A 19,112-nucleotide genomic window follows, 5' to 3' on the forward strand; every position below is an offset into this window, starting at 1 on the left:
GCTAAGCCGCCCGCCTTACGTGCCGGGCTTTCCTCTTCTGTCTCTCCCCTTTCCCTTTTGAAGGTGAAGGTTTTATGTGACTGAAACCTGTTAACGCTCCCATAAAAGCAAATGAAACACAAGCAGGCGTTTTTCTTTTTTTGGGTGCAGATGTGATTGGTTTGGGCCTGATCCAGAGGCTGGGAGAGTGATGATTAGCAGTGCTGAAGAGAAGGGCCGGGAAGTGTTTTCTGTAGGAAAAGGGTATTTGCGGAGCAGAGTGTGACATCCAGGAGATCCTACTGTGAGCAGGTGACTGGGGGCCAGGTCCTTCCCTCCCTGCTCCTGCAGCTCACTGCTGACGCTGCAGCACATCCCCTTATCATTGCATTCTTCCAAGTGCCCCAAACATCAAGCTCAGCACATCCAGCGATTAAGGCTACCCAAACGAGGGCACAAGGCAAGGAGTTTGTACCTCCGAGAGGTCCCCACTGCGGTGGCTGCAGAGGAGGGACGGTGCTCGCTCAGCATCTGTGCCGACGCGCTCGGTTTGTCCCCGCCGCGTTGCAGCGCAGAGGCCAACAGGATGTTTTGCACAGAGCCCGCGGCCTCCTGCCCGCATCCGCTGCTGCTGGGTTCTTATCTTGTTCTGAACAACTCGCTTCGGACTCAGCAAAACCAGGAGCAGGGATAGAGCAAGTATTTCCTGACCTTGCTCGTGCGCGATGACACCGGAGTCTTCCTTTGTCCCCCGGAAAAGGCACGGCCAGGCAAAGCCCTCTCCAGGCTGGATTCTCTCTCTTGTCCCATCTCAGGGCTGTTGGTGGCACAGAAGGGGACATCCCGTTGAGCTCCAGGAGGCTGAGGGCTCCCACAGGGCTCAGCCGGGCCATGCCATGTTCTCACCCCCTGGGCTGAGCAGAGAACCAGCCGCCCTTGGTGCACCCACACCGATGGGAGGTTCGCTCACTGTTCCTCTGGGGGAGCAGGACGGGCTCTGTGCAGCTCCTGAGCTCTTGGGGAATTCAGTGCTCAGAGGACAGATGTGATTGCCTCAGCCTCTGCTGGTGTTTTGGGGAATGCGATCAGGTTTGAGGCACTGTCCCACGAAGTGAATATGATGAACGTGATGGGCACCACGAATCTGGGACTTGCAATGATGGCCTTGTCCTTGCTGAGGTGCTGCCCAACGTGGAGGTTGTGTGGCCAGGCGTGTGAGCTGGGAATCCCGTCTCCAGGACCACATGTGTGGAGAAATATATGATATTTCAGGGTGTGAGCTACCTGCCCACCTGGCCAGGGAGATGCTGCCTCGCAAGCAAGAGCACAGAAACGTAAAGTAAATGGATGGCCTTGGGTCACCACAACTGCACAAAGCTCCGGTGATGTCCGAGGTGCTGTGCCATGGCACCACAGCTGTGCGCTGGAGGGGGACACCTCTCCAAGAGCAAACGTCTCCGTCCCCAGCTCCTGCGCCCGCGGATGAAATGAAAGGACGTGCCATCTCGGAGCTGGAAATCCCTCCCGTGGCTGCTGGGCTCACGTAATGCCGTGGCTCAAGTGAGCCGAGGTGAGTGCAGCAGGGTGGGAGGTGAGGGGGAGCCGCGCGGGTCGGCGCTGGGGCGGCTCTCGGCGGTGCACACCTGCACGTCTTGGCAAAGCGGGCCCTGCGGCCTGGCAGAACTTTCTGCTGAATGTTTTGGCTGGATCCGTGAGCTTGTGCGGCTTTTGTGGCATGGAAACTGCCTATAATTTATGCTGAATGCAGCCCCATATATCATGTTGACAGTTTCAGGACATTATAAGATCATTTAGTCCTTTCTCACTAAAAACAATTTCAAACCGCACAGTAATTATTTAATGATCAGTAGAAGAGCCCCCGCCTTAAGCCCACGATTGAGAAAAAAAATCCCCCAGACCAAACACAACACCCCTCTCCTCCGGCCCCAAAACCCAGCAGACCGAAGCCCTGGACCTGCTGTCACACCTCATGGCACCAAACTGAAGCCGTTGTGGTGGCTCGTGCAGGAACCGCAGCGAGATGCCGGCGTCCCACCTGGGGCAGGCTGCCCGTGGTTGGGTGCGGGCTGGGGAAGATGCATTTGGAGACGAGTTTTAGGAGGAGCAATTTGCTTGTTGACATCCTCGGGAGCCAGCAGAGATCCAGCTTTTTCTCTCTCCAGGCCTATTTGGAGAAATCTATTTTTTTCCAAGGGGAAAATGTCCAGGGCTTTAGCAGTGTAACACCAGCAGAGTCAGTGGCACGGCAGCGAGTTACATTTGAAAGTGTCCCAAATGCTCCCTTTAACTCGAGACCTCATTAATACGTATGGGAAAACTGCATCTGATGCGGATCCTCCTGGGGTTTCCATCCTCCGACATGTGGTAGATGGATGGGGTTATCTCAGCTCCCCCCAACTCAGCAGAGAAACTAGGCAGTCCCCCAAGCAAATTTCCCATACATTGAGCAAGAAGTCCCAGGTGCGCGGGTGTCCCACAGGATTTCACTGCTATCCATCTCTTCATCAGGGACAGCCATGGAGCTTCTCCTTCCACATCCCTGGATCGCCATGCTCAAGCTCTGGGCATCATCCCTGATCCCCTGCATCAGCCCCGACGTCCCCCCGTGCTTTGTTTTCCTGCCCGCCTTGAGAACTGGCCGCAGGTTGTGCTTTTCCTCCATCAACATCACGGCTTTTATCTGCGCTGGTAGCAGCGGTCCCACCACGCAGGATTTATTTACATTGAAGGGTAAGTGGGAGGCTGTAATTGGGATGGGATTTGAAGAGGTCAGAAGGAGCCTGTGCGGGAAAACTGTAAATGAGGGCGGGCTGGGAGCGCGCCGGAGCCGTTACGCACAGATCCCTCCAGCTTCCCCTCCGTGCCATTAGCTGGGGGTAAACGTGCCGTCCAGGGACGTATGTGTATACATTAATGGGGATTTTTAAACAGATGATCGGTAATGAGCTGCTAATGTTTTCCAAGCAGCCTTTCAAGCCCGTGCTCTGATTTCCTTCGGCTGCGCAGCACGCTCGGGGATTTCGGGTGGGGAGCGGAGAGGATGCAGCGCTGCACTGGGGCTGGGAGCTGTGCCCCCACGGGGGTCCTCGTGCAGAACAACACCCTTGGTGCCCCAGACTGTGCTCAGTGCTAGCTTCTCATGCTCTGTCCCACACCGGGACACCCCAGGGAGGCCACCTGAAGAACCGTGCCAGCGATGGGAGCGGTACTTGGGGGAACTGATACAAACGGGGGTCTCCCAAAAGGCTGCGTGGGAGGGATGCTCACTCACGTAAGTGAGATTTTCGCTTTCTTGAGCAACACCATCAGAACTAAGGGCTTCCTGTTTATTTAGTCAACGGTCACCACTGTGTTACAATCGTAAGCAATTGCTGAAAAGATCTTGTTTTGGGGACAGGTGAGGTGGAAATAAAGGCTGCTATTTAGGCTGTGGAATATCGGCCCTGCTGAGCGTCCTGTCCTGGGAGTATGTTCACACACCAGCGAAGGGAGCGCAAACACATACTGCAACCATCTGCCCGGGAAGATGCCTCAGCTTCGCTGGGTACTGCTGATATTAATAATTCTGCCCTGGTGGGACAGAGCAGCCCCGAAGCTGCTTGGGGCAGGTAGTAGAGGTCCCTGTGTTGTGCTCAGGGCAGGAGTGGCCGTGGCTTTGTCCCACCCCAGGCTGCCCACTGTGATCGTCTTGGGCAAAGCCTGGGAGGGATCTGGGGTGGCTGGTGCTGCAAGAAAACCCAGCAGACAACAGCGTGGCACGGCGTCTGCAGGTTCACATCCAGCCCGGCCTGCCCACCCTGCCGCCTCTTACTGCAAAACTGTGCTCAGGCGACCTGACTTAACGCCGCCGCCGAATTGAACAGCTTCCAGTAGCGCAGTAATGTGTTTGCAGAAGGAAGAGCTTTCAAAAGGGAGCTCTTTGCCCATCTAACTCCAACAACTTTCCATTGCTGCTGGGGAGGGAGGAAAGTCTGAGCGCCTCGCGCAGAGTGCAGGGTACCCATTACTTCATCTTCATGGCAAGGGAAGGCAGCGAAATCCGGCAGTTTGGCTCCTTCCCACGTTCCATAACTGTGGGCAAGCGGCAGTGGGAATCTGCCGTGAGCTAAAACACGTCTGCAGCAGGAGGGCTTGTGCAAGATCCCACGATTTGGCTGCACTTACCTGGGTGCTACCCCACGACGCCGTGGGGTTGGTACCCCCCAAAATACGGGGTTTCTTCCCTTTCTAACTGGATTCCTCTGCTTTTCCTTGGTGGGTGACAAATAGTGAAGTGTAGGATGTCTTGTTTGAGGAAATAAGGAATGGATGGGCTGGTTTGGTCCTCTGGGGCTGTGAGGGTTGGAACCCTCCAGGATCTACAAATGTGTAACCGCGAGTGCTGCTTCTGTTGCCTGTGATGGCTGTGAGCATCACGGGACTGAGGATGAGGATGGCATTGCATTGTACATCTGCCTGTGTGGGCCCAAGTCATGGTTTAACAGGCTTGCTTTCTCTGGAAGAAGATGGGATATGGTCAAAGGAAAAAGCGTAGAAAACACTGCTTTGTTTTCTAAAACTGCAGAAAGCCCAGCAACCCCACTGCGTGCTGAGTTGCCCTTACCTCAGCCCCTTCCATCCCCATGACTGTGGGTAGAGCAGGTCCCTTTGTGCTGCACCCGGGCACCTTGGAAATCCCAAACTGCACTGAACTTCATCAGTTTTCCCCTTCCTGCAGCTCACTCATGCCAAAGGAGCTGCCCGTGACCAGGATCCAGCAGAGGTGGGCAATTTCCGCCGGGCTCCGCGGGGGAAGTGGCACATTGCAGTTGTCATTTCACAGGCTTGATTTGTTGGAAAGCAAAAGCTAAAAAAAAAAATAAAAATAATCCCATCATGACGCCACGAAGCAGCGGTTGTTTTATCTCACGGGGAGGTTGAATGAGGCCTCGTAATTGCCGGAAGATTTATGAGACTGGAATTATGCTCGGCTGTGGCTGGCTAATGTATCCGCGGCGTGGCTGTTGTGAAAGCACCTTATGAGACAACATGTTAGGAAACTTCAGAAGGTGTGTGATCTCTGGAGGCAAAAAGGAACAAAATACAGCCGGCAGGAGGTTGGTTTGTGCACGGTGTCGACAGGAAGCCATTGTCCCCCATGGCCAAAATAAAACCTCTGGAGCTGACGTCCTTGTGCTGCCTCCGCTGAGCAGCAGTCGGGTTGGTGCTCAGGGTTTGGGCTGCCTGCAGGTCTCCGGGGGTTTCTGTGCCAAAGGATGGCACATCAGTTATTTGCAAGCCTCTTTCGGAGCAGGCAGGACTGGTATGGCTGCGTGGTTGTCTTCAGTGTGCTGTCCTCAGGAGGACTTGGAGTCTGGGGCTCTGTAAGAGCATGGATGCTGTTTTGTGCCCTGATGTATTTGCCCTTAGCTGTGGCATATATTTAACCTGCTCGCCCTGATCACAAGCCAACAGCACTCACCTGATTTAAGAATTGCATCTTCTTTTTATTTTTTTCTTTTGCACTTTTCTAAAATCTCTTTCCCAAGCTTTTCTCCCCCGCAGCTCTACCTACAAGCCAGCAGGGGCGAGGACATTCCCCCCCCCGCCCCATGCTGTGCACAGCGGGGTGCTCCTCGCTCCTCACAGATCTTCGTCTGCTTCATCTGTGTCCTCCTCTACTGCATCCAGCTGCTGCCTTTGAATTTGGACTTTGCAAGGTTCGGGAAGGTTTCTCCAAGGCAGATTTGCAAAGGGGTGAAAACACTGGCTTGTAGGTACTCTAGAAAATAGCTGTGAAATAGAGATTGAACACCGGGCTGTGATGCTGCATGGGGTGAGCTCAGGCAGAAACCTCACGGCTTGTATGTTCAGAGCTCTGCTCACCCCTGCCTGAAATAAGCAGTGCAGTGACCTTTGCAAGAGACTGGCCAGTTCCATATTCATATATGCCTTTTGGCAGCAGCTATTTCATAAATCCGTGAGTAAAGCCCACACCTTTCTAAATGATTTGCATCTCCCAGAGCTCTCTGCCTCCTTGCAGCCATGGAGCAGCCCTCCACTGCTCTGTGTCAGCAATCCCCCTGCAGGGAAAGGGGGGTGACGGTGGCAGCCAAAGGGCTGAGCCAAAGGGATGAGCAGGTCTGGGCTTGGTTGGGTCGGGTTTGGGGACGTGTCTGTGGCAGTGACACTGCTGCGGTGTCCATCTGTCCGTGCATCGCTTGCATGAGGTGTTCAACGCCAAGCGTGCGGCTTGGACATGTCTGTTCCCAGTTGCGTGCTCTTCCTCCAAACGCCCGTGGACCTCCCCAGCTGTCACCCTCCCGTTCCCAAATTCTCGATAAACAGCCTCTTTCAGCCAAGTAATTCCCAGGCATCCACCTGTAAGCCAAGGCAATTACATCTGTAAATGCTGCATGTACCAAATAACAGATCTGTGAATGCCAACATCGTGTGTACCAGGTTTTCAAAAGAGCTTCACACTTCTGAAAGTGCAGGATTTTTCCCTTTTTTTTTTTTTTGTTTTTTGTCCATATAGGATTTAATTATAGACACTTCAGAACATTGGCTTGGGTTTTGTCTGTACTCTGCTTAGTTTGTATGGAGTTTCAGGGTGCACAGAGTTCCCTTTCCCCCAGGAAAGGGGTTTCTGGGTGTGCTGGTTACCCCATGGCTTCACACCTTGCTTGTAAGATGCGTCTGGAGGTGTTTTGGGCTGGGTGAAGGTATTAGAAATACTCAAAATGCACATTTGAGTCAGTGCAAGGAGGGAAGATAAGCTGGAGGAAAAAGAGGAGCTTTTTCCTGGAGGAAAAGACGAGCAGAATTATATGGTGTGACACAATACAGGGGCAATCTTTGTTGCCTGGAAGATGGGAATATCACTGAGAACACGGATATAGAGCAACAAAACCTTAAAGCTGCTTTCTTTGTATTTTTGTCTTATGAACTTTGAATTGAACTTCTGCACCGGCTCTGATCTGGGTGAAATATCATATCTGCGGCTGATCCTTATCTCGTCAACCTTTCCTTTGTTTCTTTGATTCTTTGGGCTTTACCCTCTTGTTTTATTGTGAGTGGCCCAGGGCTTTGATCTGGCGGCGAGCCCTGGCGGGCAGCACAACCCTTTGCTTCGGTGCGAGACACGCAGAGGGACGCCGGGGTCCTCAGCCTGCCCAGACAAGAGGTCACTTCTTCTGCGGCCGAGGCCGAAGGCACGCGGGGTAACTTCAGAATTCGTCGTCTCCCCTGGCGTGGTGGGAAACGGTGAATTCACACGGGTATTTCCACGGCAAGAGAACACACCTGTGGGAACTTGGTCGCTGTGTATCTGTTTCCAATTTTATTTACAATCCCTTTTATTTTTTTTAAAGAGTCTGAGCAATTTAAGCTTACCTATCCTTTAATATAAAATAATTGAAACCAAAGCTCTTAAATGCTTTATAATGTCTTTTTCTCTGCTTTTTACAGAAGCGAGCAGAGGTTTTATTCTCCCGAAGTATCTAGGCTTCTAAGCCTGAATTATATTTTACCTTTTTGGGAAATTCCTTTACCAGAAATGAACAGCTGGTCTTAATCTGATCAGATGATACCTGCTGATCTATACAGTAAGAGCAAAGGGAGGCCAACCGTGTTGGAAAGCATCGTGGGCTTCTCCACAAATATTCATTCATTGTTTTGGACTTCTTTTTTTAAAGCAATGATGTAGAGAGATGCTTGAAGCTTACTCCCCACGTTTTCCATTAGTGGTAATTTAAAACTTTGAAAAATGTACAGTAACTTGCCTAGGTCAGCTGAGTATCAGCATGTAGCTTTTCATTCACATTTTTCATTTAATCCGGTGGCTTTGAATTCCTTGCCTTGTAAGTTCCTATATATGAAGATTAGAAACTGCTTCTGGCTATGTAGAATTACATGCTTTTAGAAGAAATTTAATCCCTTGTAAAAGGTTTTGTTCGCGCTCTTTCCTGTTTGCAGCAACAGGCTCCCTTGCCAAGAGGGGATGACACAGGTGAAGACATCGGTGGACAAAAGGCAAAAATCACAGCCTGCATGTAGGATCAAATCTTTATCAGAGGCTTCAGTGACCTGGCAGCTTCGAGACTTCTGCCTTTGATTCCAGGAAAGCAGCGCAGCAAAATTAAAGTCTGCAAAACCTATTGAGAATAAATTGGATGCGTCCGCGCCGCCTGTGTTTTGACAGGGTTTGAGGTGGGAAGGCTTGGCGCTGGGAGGGCTGGGTGCGTGATCCAAGCACTCTGCAGCCCACGGCCCAGCTGGGATTCCTGCAATGCAAAAACCTCCAGCGGGATGGAGGGAGGGCTGAGAGGGATGCAGCTCCAGCGTCTTTTTTTTTTGCCAGGGATTCCTCAGGCTCTCCAGAAAAACAAAGAGGAGGCACAGATTGCCTTGGAAAGCTCTGCTTAGCGCGAGCGACCTTCTTGCACTCAGCCTGGGATGTTTTGTGCCAGTCAGAGAAGAGAACATCGTTCTCTGCTTTCTCCAAACTCTGCGTCCATCCATGCCTTCCTACCTGCCACAAAAATGAACCTTGCAAAAAAACAGCTGTGTTCCTCATCCCGTGGGCCGTGCCTTCCGCCCTGCCTCAGCCACCCCTGGTGTCAGCCCTGATATTGGATGGCAGGATCCTGCGTGGGGTCTGGCCAGAGGGTGCTCCAGGCTAGAAACAAAACAAAACAAAACAAAACAAAACAACCAACCAACCAACCAAAACAAACAAACAAACAAAAACCAACCAACCAAAAAAAAAAAAACAAAGCTGGAGGACTTAGGTGACAAACTGCACAGGTGAAATTGCAAATCTCGCTACGAGCACTGGCAGCGAATAAGTTACCTCCTGGCTGGGATGTGCTTGCATACAAACCTTAGGAGGAAATATGGGTAAAAAAAAACTGTTTTCAGTCAATTTCAGAAGAAGAAGGGGAAAAAAGGGCTCATTTAGTGCCTGAGCTCTTTGCTGCAGCTTCTCGCCCGGCTCTACTAGAGTTAACAGGTTGGCTGAGTCCAAACAAAATTCGGAAATTTTGCTTCTGAAAAAAGCATGCGAGCCTGGCCCAGGAGTGGGCTGCTCTCTTCCTTTTATGAATCAGTCCCCGAGATATGCTCGCATTCCTGAGAAACAAGCCTGGAATAACACGGCTGGCTTTTGGGTGCAATACGCTGATTATGAGGAAGCAACAGTCTCCCGTGTATGAATAGCTTTTATGTTGAAATAGGTCAGCGCTATAGCATTCGTTGAAAAATGGCTTTTTAATGTGCTTTATGGGCTGTCAGGGCATAATGAATGTAAACCGTAGACCTGGCTTCGCCGGAATGATATTTTATTTTTTTGCTTTATCGACCAGACGCAATGAATCTCAGATCAATTAGTTTTGCTTTGAAGTTTGCTCTTGATCCCGATCTTCAATAAAAAGGAAGTTTCCAAATCACTGGTCTGTGAACACTGTTTGTGATTAATTACCCTTTTATAATCTTAGGAATTCTGGTCCTTGCTGTATTTTGAATACCTCAGACTGCACGGGGAGTTTTATTTTGGCTGGTATATTTGGAAACTGCTAATAAACACCTACTTCCTGTTTTTCTTGCTACTGTGTATAACAAATTGTTAAAAAACTTGCTTTCCCATTTCAGACGCTTGCATGTTCGACCAGACCTGAGCTGTATTATTGGTTAATCAACATCGTATATCATCTGCCAGCGAATTTTCTCAGCTGTTAAAAACAGGACTTTGTCTCTGGCTGTAACAAAAAAGTGAGTAACTTTGCACGGCAATAAAGCCAGAGGAAGAAACCCTATACCAAGTCTGGGCTAGAGACAAATAGTGACTGATACGGTTTTAAACTTGAAACCAAGTTTTATGCAAAGCTTCCTAAAATAACAGCTTGTTTTCCTGTCAATGCCCGGGTTAATTGGGGTGTGGGGACGGTCATGGATGCGGAGGGTTCGCTTCGTCCTGGGAAACGATGCCGGGCCGTGCCTACGAGTGCAAACATCTGTTTCGGCAAAGATTTTAAGGTTAATATTGTATGGAGGATGTTTGTTTAGACAGGATGAATGCTTTTGTGAAATCTAATATTAGGCTATATCTAGGTATGTCCGGTTGGCACCGGCTTCTGCATTTTGTGTGCGAACAAACGTTAATTAGCAGTAAAAAAAAAAAAAAAAAAAAAATCCCCACTTTGTCTCTGAAGCAATGCAGCGTAACGGTGGAAATAGATTAGTTATAGCTGCTGAAAGGTCCTCCGGTTGTTGCCTTGCACAAGAATTATCGGCACTGGTGCCGTGCCGCGGGGGCTTTTTTTGCCTGCTGGCACCAGGGCTGACTCAGTCCGGCCGAGGCTGTTTTCGGCACGTCGGTTGGACAAACTTGTGAAATCCGTCACATTTATGGCACTGGCGGTAATGAATGCACTCAGAAATTTCCCTGAAATTGTGCATTCGGTCTGTTTTGAAGTTTAGACCCACGTTTTCGGAGGAAACATTGCTTTTAACCTCGTGCATTTGGAATATTCGGGTGACTATTGTGCATTTATTTACCTCCTTTGCCCCCAGGCTGTCTCCCTGGGGTAGCCGGCCCCAGTTGAACAGCTCGCAGGGGTAAATGGGGTTTGTGTTGGGGCTGGAGGCTGAGAGCTGTGCTGCGTGGTGGAAGGGTGGAAGGAAGGGACACGGCTTCTGCACCAGGGCGGTGGCTTCAGTGTGTGTCTCCCAGGTGTCGCCATCTCCCTCATTCTTACAACTGTGGGTTCAGGGCAGGGATGTGTGACCCTCCTGGTGAGGACACCAGCTCTCCAGCCTCTGGGACATCCCTCCTGGTTCCTGCTGATGGGGTCTGGCAGCATCCCAAACCAGCTGCTGGTGGCTGAGACCTGGTGGGGCTCCTCAGAGGTCCTATTGCTGCAGGAAGAGAAAACCTCTCTGCAAGCAGACTGTGGTTTTGTAGTCTCTGAATCTGCACGGTGTCCCTGTGGCTTGGTGACACCTCCAGGATGACCACAGCTATCAGAGCAAAGCATAACCTTGAGGATGCAATCGGGGGAGTGACGGTGGGGTGTGTTTCAAATGGATTCTACAGGCAAGTCCTGCTTCCCCAAAAGTTTTCGGTCCTCAGTGCCAAACCCCGGATTGTCTTCTGCCATGATGCTGCAGTGGGGTAGGAGGCAGCACTAGCTGGGGAGGGGCTGGTTGGCCACGCATGTACCAGTTGGTTGGGCACGTGCTCGTTGACTGCTTGAACATGCACGTGCTGGTTGGGTGGCCATGTACATGTTGTTTGGGTGGGCTGGTGGGTTGAATGTGCATGTGCTGGTTGGTCGAATGTGCACATGTTGGTCGGTTGGGTTAGTTGGTTGCATGTGGATGTGCTGGTTGGATGGGTTAGTTGGTTGAATTTGCACTTGTTGGTTGGTTGGGTTAGTTGGTTAAATGTGCACGTGCTGGTTGGGTGGGTTGGTTGGCTGAACGTGCACGTGCTGGTTGGCTGGCTGTGCACACGCTGGTTTGTTGGCTAGCCATGTATGCCAACCTGGCCCACCAGCCAGGCCATATTCTGGCCAGTTCTGTTCAAACAGTTCCTCATTTTCATAAATCTTGTACCTCTGCACCTCTGTCAATCTTCCTGTCCTGGCTACCAGGCTATTTGCCTACTTGGAGGCATCACCACCTGCATTGTTCAGAAATGACATAGGCCAGGGACTAATTGTGGAGTGAAGAAGCTGTGCAGATGAGTTCAGCCCACTCCAGGTTGGCTGTATGGGGGGAGACTGAAGCACCTTTTAGTCCAGCCCACCTCTGGCAGCGCCAGGAGGGGATTTGGGATGGAGAAGAATGCTGGAGTGTGTAATCTCTGCAAGGGGAATGTGCTGGAAGGGCAATGGATGCTCTGGGGAAATGGGGTGTCCCTCCTTTTGGTGGCCAACAGGTATGTCTGATGGTCCCAGTAGCACTGAAGGACCAAGCTTTGCCAAAATATCCTTCCGGCTGTGCCTGGAGCAATGTGTTCACAATTCATTGTGCATGCTATGGATCAAATCAGCCCGCAGCCATCTCTTGTGAGGAGCCCACCGAGGCACCTCACACCTGAACAGCTGCTGCTTGCTTTCCACCCCCACACATTTTTCTTATATTTAGAGCTTATTTTTGGCTGGGCTTCCCCGATGTCAGGGCTGGCTCTCCAGCTGGGGTTGGCTCAGGGTTTGTTGCCCAGCCCGGTCCTGCCCGAGTGGGTGGGAGCCGTGGGGAGGGAGGGCAGCAGATGACAGCGTGCACCCATTTGCCAGCAACCTCCGCCACGTCCCAGCAGGCTCAGAGCATCACTTTTATTTACCATAAAAAAACTGAGGAGCTGGGCCTGAAGGAACTGTGGTGCAGTCCTTTGGGATGGAGAAGAAATCTCTGATGGGGGGGGAGGGAGATTTGTTAGTTTGTTTTACAGATTTCTGCATTGCAGCCCCATGCTCATCACTTTTGGGCACTGTTTTTTTCCCACTTAAAGCCCCTGGGAGGGGTGAGAGGGGGATGCAGCAGTGCTGGGCATCAGAGAGGGCTCTGGAGGCACTGAGGACCAGGCTGAGACCCCGGGGTTCCCTTGTACTTCTCCAGAAGGATGTGATTGAGACCTGACCGGAGGAACAAAGCACCTCACTTGAATATGCTAAGCTTTATTAATGTCAACAAAGTCATTAAAAATAAAAATAAAAAGAGAGAGAGGAGGTAATCTGGAGAATGTTTGCCCGCAAGCCTGCTCGTGTTTTGAAATGACACAATGTGTGTGTTTTGTGATAGCTGCAACCATTTTGTGTGAAGATAAGAGATTTAACATAATGTTTTTTTTCTTCGCCATCATTAAAAAAAGAAAAGAAGCCAACATACCATTGCTGAAAAACATAAACAAAGTGGCCTTTTATATCTCTTTCCTAAAACTCAGCCTGTTCCAAATGTGTTTTACTGAATGGCTGGTGTTTTTTTTTTTTTTTTTCTTTTTAAGTAGCAGAAACGTCGGTGAATTTTAAAACAGTTCCTTGCAGCTTTCCAGATAAATAAATTAGAAGTTAGAGCCGGTTTAGTAGCCACTTCCTGCCATGAGGGCCAAGCAGGATTCATTCCCTGTTTTCTCTGTCACGCAAGGACTGGGCTGGGAGCACGCAGGTTATGACTAGGAGAGTGTTTCAACCTCCTCTCCATTTAATTAGTCATATAATTAACACTTACTAAAACGAGGTAATTTTTTCCGAGCCCTTGTAAACTCCTAACCACTTCACGGAGTTACTGCCACTCTCAGACAGAAAGCGCTGGTGTTTTCCTACCTCGGCCACTTTTTCCTCTACCAGCATGCAGGAATTGGGCAGCGTAGGCCAGCTCCGTACCCAAAAAGCCGAATTTTTCTCCCTGTTTCTATTGGGACTGTGGCTGTCCTGTAACGGGGTGGTGGGGTGTAACTCTCAGCAGGGTGTAGGGCGAGATGCAGTGTCCCCCTACACGTGTGGGGCGATGAAGCCGTCTGTGGGCTGGGTTGTGAACCGCATCCCAGGGGTGACCCAGACCCGTAAAAGTCTCTTCACTCCCTCCATTGCAATTTTCTTAACCTGGATCATTTCGCTGGGGGAAAGGGGTGAGCTGCTGGCAGCTCAGCGATGGGAACTTCCCACCCCAGCATCCTTGGGCTTTGCCAGTGGAGAAAAACCATCAGTGAGCTCTATCCATGCTCACCCCCCCCCCCCCCCCCAAAAAAAAGCCCCCAAACCCCAATGAATTTTTTTTTAACTTGGGACCTGTTTCAGAAGCAAAATCAGGGAGCAATTTTTCCCAGCTACTGCTGGGCAGCTCGTGGCATAACCCCCACAATTTCTTTTCTTCCACAGCAGAAAACTTGCTGGCATGAGGTGCAAAGCCCACGGGCTTCCTTCCCCTCCCAGCTGGTGGAGGAGCCCACTTTGGGGCCCCATTTTGGGCTGGGGCTCTGATTAAAGCCTCACAGCACTCGCTGTGCCTGACAGCCCTGTTTACATTAGGTGGCGGGGCATGGGCTCGGTGGCATTTGCTAACCTGGTTTCTGGTCCCATCCACCTGGGAAGCATCGCTGCCTCCGGACAGTGGGGAGGACTTGGGCAGCCCTGGCCAAGGGGATGCTCCCTCCATCGCCACAGCCATGTAAATGCTCTGGAAACTCCCTCCCTGTTGGGTTTTTGGCCAGTTTTCTGACTTTGTCCTTGTGCTTTCGCTGAGCTCTTGGGTTTACATCAGCATATGGGACAGAAAGTCAGGCTGTACCCCCTGCAAAACCCACGTACCCTTGACGTGAGAAGCGTCTGCGGTGTTTTCTGCTCTAGGTGAGAGTCCTGGGGAGCTACAGCAAGGTGCAGAGCTGAGCTGGATCTGCTGATGGAGGCAAAGTCTCCTGGAGGCGTATGCAAAGCACGGGTCCTGCAGGAAGCTGGGGAATGGTGTGGGGTTTATATGGGGCTTTGAGGTGGTGGGGGAAGAGGTGAGGCAGGGTTTTGGGAGATGCCATGGTGCTGGTGGCAAGACCCCACATCCTGGGGATGGCTGTGTTGGGTTTCACCAGCAGCCAGGAGCACACCTCTGCGCATGGCTGGTGTTTTTTGGCACCTTGTTGGCAGGAGGTAGTGGTGGTTTTGAGCAAAGGGGAGCAAGCTTGGATCTTGTGCATCACTTGTGCAGCTTCCTCCCTCTGTGCTGGCCAGCAGCACTGATTCAGGTTTGCTTCTCAGAGGCCATGTCTACGGTTCCCAAACAACGGTGGTATGACTCAAAACCCAGCCTCAGCAATGGGACCTGCACCCAATGTCAACAGGACGAGGAGGGTTTAACAAGAGGCAGGTGGTTTCCACTGTGCTCCTTACTGCTGTTGGCGTGGTGGCTTGGCCTTGGAGAAGATGGCACTCATGTAGTTGACTTACTGCTCTCTGTTTTCTTCCTGCTGCTAAGGGAATATGTGATTTATAAAATCCTTACTTTGGTCCTGGCTTCCTTGAGCGACCTTTTTGTGTCTGGTCACAGCTGGTAAAATGAGGGTGGTAACATCCAACAGCTTCTCAGCAGTTGTCGCTGTCTTTTTGAGGAAACGAGAGTTTTTCCATCACACCCTCCTCCAGGTATGTGTGTGTGTGAGAAAACAAACCTACATGGGAAGGAGCAATGCTTTTAGAGACACGTCTTGTTCTGGTTGCAGAAGGACTCCAAGGCTCTGTCAAAACCCAGGGCCAGCTTCGAAGTTCTCCGTGTCCAAGCACTCGTGGATGAAAAGACAGCAGGGTGGGAAGCAGCCTGCATGGGAAGGCTATAGTGATGTAATGGTAATATTACTGGGCCAGAAGGAAGTAATATTATTGGGCTAAATACTTTCCACTCCATTTTCAAGGGGCCAAAGCCACTGCCTGCAGTCGTGGCTGGTTGTGTCCCATCTCCAGTGTCTTGAATTTGCAACGTGCAGCACAAACCCAAAGGGACCTGGCACAGCACCCACCGAGGAGTGGGTGACAAACCACACATTTCCAGGGCCGGCGGTGGTTTTCTGGGAGGGTCGGACGTCCCTGCACATCGCTAGCGGGGTGCCCGCCATCGCCAGTCACTCTTGCTAACTGTTGCCGTGGCTTTTGCAGGACGTCATCCGTCGTATTTCCTCGCGCTCCTTGGAATGCGCTAAATAACCAAAGGAGCAGCTGACAAAATAAATGAGCGAAGTGTTTTTTTTTTTTTTTTCAGAGACATTGCACAAAGGGCAGGATGGGCTGTCCAGGATGTGCAACTTCTGCCCGTGGCGAGCGTGGACGTCATGAGGCAGCTGGCAGAAAGGGAGGCTGCCGTACTCCGTGCGCGCAGACACGGTCCCTCTTCCCTTGGCTTTGTTCGGTGCTATCTGTCTGCTTTCCTAATTAGCCACCATCCTGCTACCTCTCCTAGCAGACATGATGCAAAATAAATGACCTAAGAATTCCCCCAACACATGGCTCATTAGTGATGGACCAAACACTGGGAAAAGCACGCAAAAATGTTGGTCACAGCCCGGCAAGGAGGTGAGAAAAATGATCTACCAGCTTCTTTCTCCAAGCAGAGCATGGGGCCATACGCCAAAGGCACCCCTCTTGTACCCAGGGAGTCTACATCCTCCTGTGGCTATGCAGCTCCAAGTGTGGCCAGGCTACTTCCAAGCCCACACGCCCTTCCCAGTTTTCCCCAAATCCTCATGAACATATGGCTCTGGCAGTTATCAAAAACTGTTGGACAGAGACTTTGTGGTCAGCTTGATCTGTCCCACATGGCCATCTGATCTCTTTGTTTGCTCGACTGCGGTCCCTCCGCTCACTGCGGAGATGATTTGAGTAACGCTTCCTGTGTTTTCTGTCCTTCTGCTGCCTTGGGTTTGCTCCCTGGTACAAAGTGTTGTCTTCTTCTTGGCTTCGAGGATGAAAATGGCATGGCTTGACCCTGGCTGCCGCAGAGGTTTTTTTAGTCTTTCCTGTATTGCAAAGTGCTCCCTGCAGCAAACTTGTCCATGTTCAGGAGGACGGCTTGCAACGAGGCACCAGAAGAGGCGAGGAACGGGGTGCTCCCACCTGGAAACTTTGCCTTCTGTCAAGGTGAGGTGCACCAGTCAGTCTGTTTCTGGCTCTTCCCAAGCTGCTGTAAGCTGTGAGCTTGTCAGAGCAGAGCCTGGTTCTCCGTTCCCAAAGTGCCCAGCACCTTGCACCATCTGGAGAAGAGACGAGGACTCCCGGGGCGGGGGGGGTCATGTCCATTGCAAACCCTCTCTTTTCTTATCAGACCTGTCGTTCCGGACCTGGCTCTGGCTGAACCCCGGTGAACTTCCCCTGCATCCCCTTCCCTGCCGGCGAGCTTGCAGCCGTGAACTTCCCGTGCCCGACCCGAGCATCTCCGAGAGGTGTGATCCAAGCCGTGGCGGTAAGGCTGCAGCCAGAGGAAGGAGATTGCCGGCCCGCCCCTGGCTCCTGCTCAGCCTCCCTAATCAACGGAGGAATGTCTCTGGACGCGAGTGCTCCTGGATAAGCTGCTCTGTGCACCGCTTGGCTTCGTGAGCGCTTCCTTCGTGAGCCATCTGTGGGGGTCACGCCAGGCAAAGCACGCCGCGTGCCCCGACGGATCGGCGTGTCTTGGCGCAGTGGGGCCAGCAGTGGTCCTGTGGCCTGGCAGGAGGATGCACAGGGTGGCTCAGTCCTGCCTTGCCATGGGTAAATGTTCCTCTTCTGCTGGTGCAGGCGACTCCCTCTTGCGTGTTTCAAGATGGCCCGCTGCCTCCTTGCTGCCCAGTGCTTGGTTTTGGGTGTGAATTTGGAGATTTGTGGCCAAATGGCAGCTTCTGTCCTCTGCTTGTTCTTGTGTGGTTGGTCAATAAGGAGAGACAGGACCCCTCAAACAGGGGTGGCTCGTACTGTAGGGACAGTGGGGTCCGTCCCTCCCAGGTCTTCACATGGCCCTAAAAATCTTTCTTTGCCTTTGCCTTTGCAGGGCCATGCAACACGTGTAATGTGATGGGGGTGGTGTGGAGCAAGGAGGCAATGTGGAGCAACGCAGGAGCCTCATAACAGCACCACAGAACAAAATTCCTTGTGTGTATATACGTATATATATATATATATGGTTATTTATGCTTAAATGCCTGACAGGGCCCTTGTGCATTGTGTGAGAGCAGTAACCCTCAGTGGGGGTGCCGTGGGCCATGCCCAGCCTGCAGAAACAAGTATGTGGCAATGAGGACTGGGAGCAAAGGGGACGTCGTGCAGAAAGGTAATGATGCTTTTGCAGTTTTTCAGTGAACAGCAAGTACATCTACGTGTATTACCTTGAGATTGAAGAGCCTTGCTTCACAGGATGCTGTCTTTTTTCACCTCCTCGCCAGAGCCCGTCGCCCTCCCAAAGCCGCCGGTGCCGCTCGAGTCAATGGGGCTCCGGGCTGGAGCACGACAAACAGGATTTAACCTTTGCTACGGCGTGTCCTAGCCAAGATCTATTGTTAACAAACTTGGACCCCGTCCATTTGGCCCGGACGGTTATAAGAGCGGAGAGTAAATAATCTGACATTCGAAATGAGTTAATATTTACAAACGCAGGGCCTGCTCCCACTCCCATTGCTGCTGAGGAAAAGGGTTTTGCCGAGGGCTTCACCTTCGGAGCCCCGCAGCAAAGGGTCGCAGAGCAGAGCCGTGCAGCGAAAAATCCCGTAAGCAGATTTTACACCCTGCCCTGCAAATACAATGGCAGGTACTGTTGTAGCATTGCCTAAAAAAAAAAAAATGCCCCACAGAAAATATCCCCTCTACACCTCCGTGCAGGTCTGTGGAATGTGATTTCTTTATGTGCCTTAGCTTTTTCCCTTATAATCTAAGCTGACACCTCCATGGTGGCATTTTAAAAAACACTAGGAAATTTAAGAATTACCCCCATATTTTTCTAAAGCCATTGCTTCCTAAGAGGGTCTTTCTCCCTGTTTCCATGTGATCATCTTTACAGTGCTTCCACCCTGCACAGACACAGGCATGTGCTTGACTGTGAGCGCCCAACAATCCCATTCACTCCGCGAATGTCTGAATGCTCCCAGTTCAATATGGATGTAGGCTTGGCAGCCCCGGGGCCCGCATCTGCACTAAATAACCTCATTGATGGATCGGGCCAGTGCCTAAGGATAACTCGGAGCTATCACGGAAGTCGGAGCTGGAAAAGACCAGTGGGCTCCTCCAGGCTGTCTCTTTGCCAGGGCAGTGCTCTTCATTATTTCTCATCAGAAAGGAGATCCAGTTCCCTGGATGTTTCGTTTAGCTTGGACACATCTGCTAAGGTCTGCAGATTTCGGTCCAAAAAGGAGTTATTTATTCAGTTATATTTTCAAGTATTTGGGGAACCTTTTGCCAGAATGTCCTTTATTTTTTCAAAAAAATATTATTATTATTTTTTCTGTGCTTCAAAGCTGTCTATTTAAGCAATTTTGCATGCACCTGTAACGCGGAGGCCTGTATATTTATTTTAAGGAAAAAGGTGCAGGTAATGAATGTCTCATTAGCACTGCTTTAATCACTTAATTTTGGAAGGAAGCTGCCAAAGCAACTTGGAGCATTGTGAGCAGGGGTTTCAAGGGATTT

The 19,112-nt window shown here is 51.1% G+C and overlaps 1 long non-coding RNA gene across 1 annotated transcript; it reads left to right on the top strand.

Moving 5' to 3' along the window:
* Positions 1-6,159: 6,159 nt before the first annotated feature.
* LOC308196034 lies at positions 6,160-18,284 on the top strand. The gene is made up of 2 exons (XR_013952035.1): positions 6,160-9,750; positions 15,724-18,284. It is a non-coding gene; the product is annotated as an uncharacterized lncRNA (long non-coding RNA).
* The last annotated feature ends 828 nt before the right edge of the window (positions 18,285-19,112 follow it).

The sequence above is a fragment of the Anser brachyrhynchus genome (assembly GCF_964034855.1).
Source record: "Anser brachyrhynchus genome assembly, chromosome: 5".
In the NCBI taxonomy this organism is placed as follows: Eukaryota; Metazoa; Chordata; class Aves; order Anseriformes; family Anatidae; genus Anser; species Anser brachyrhynchus.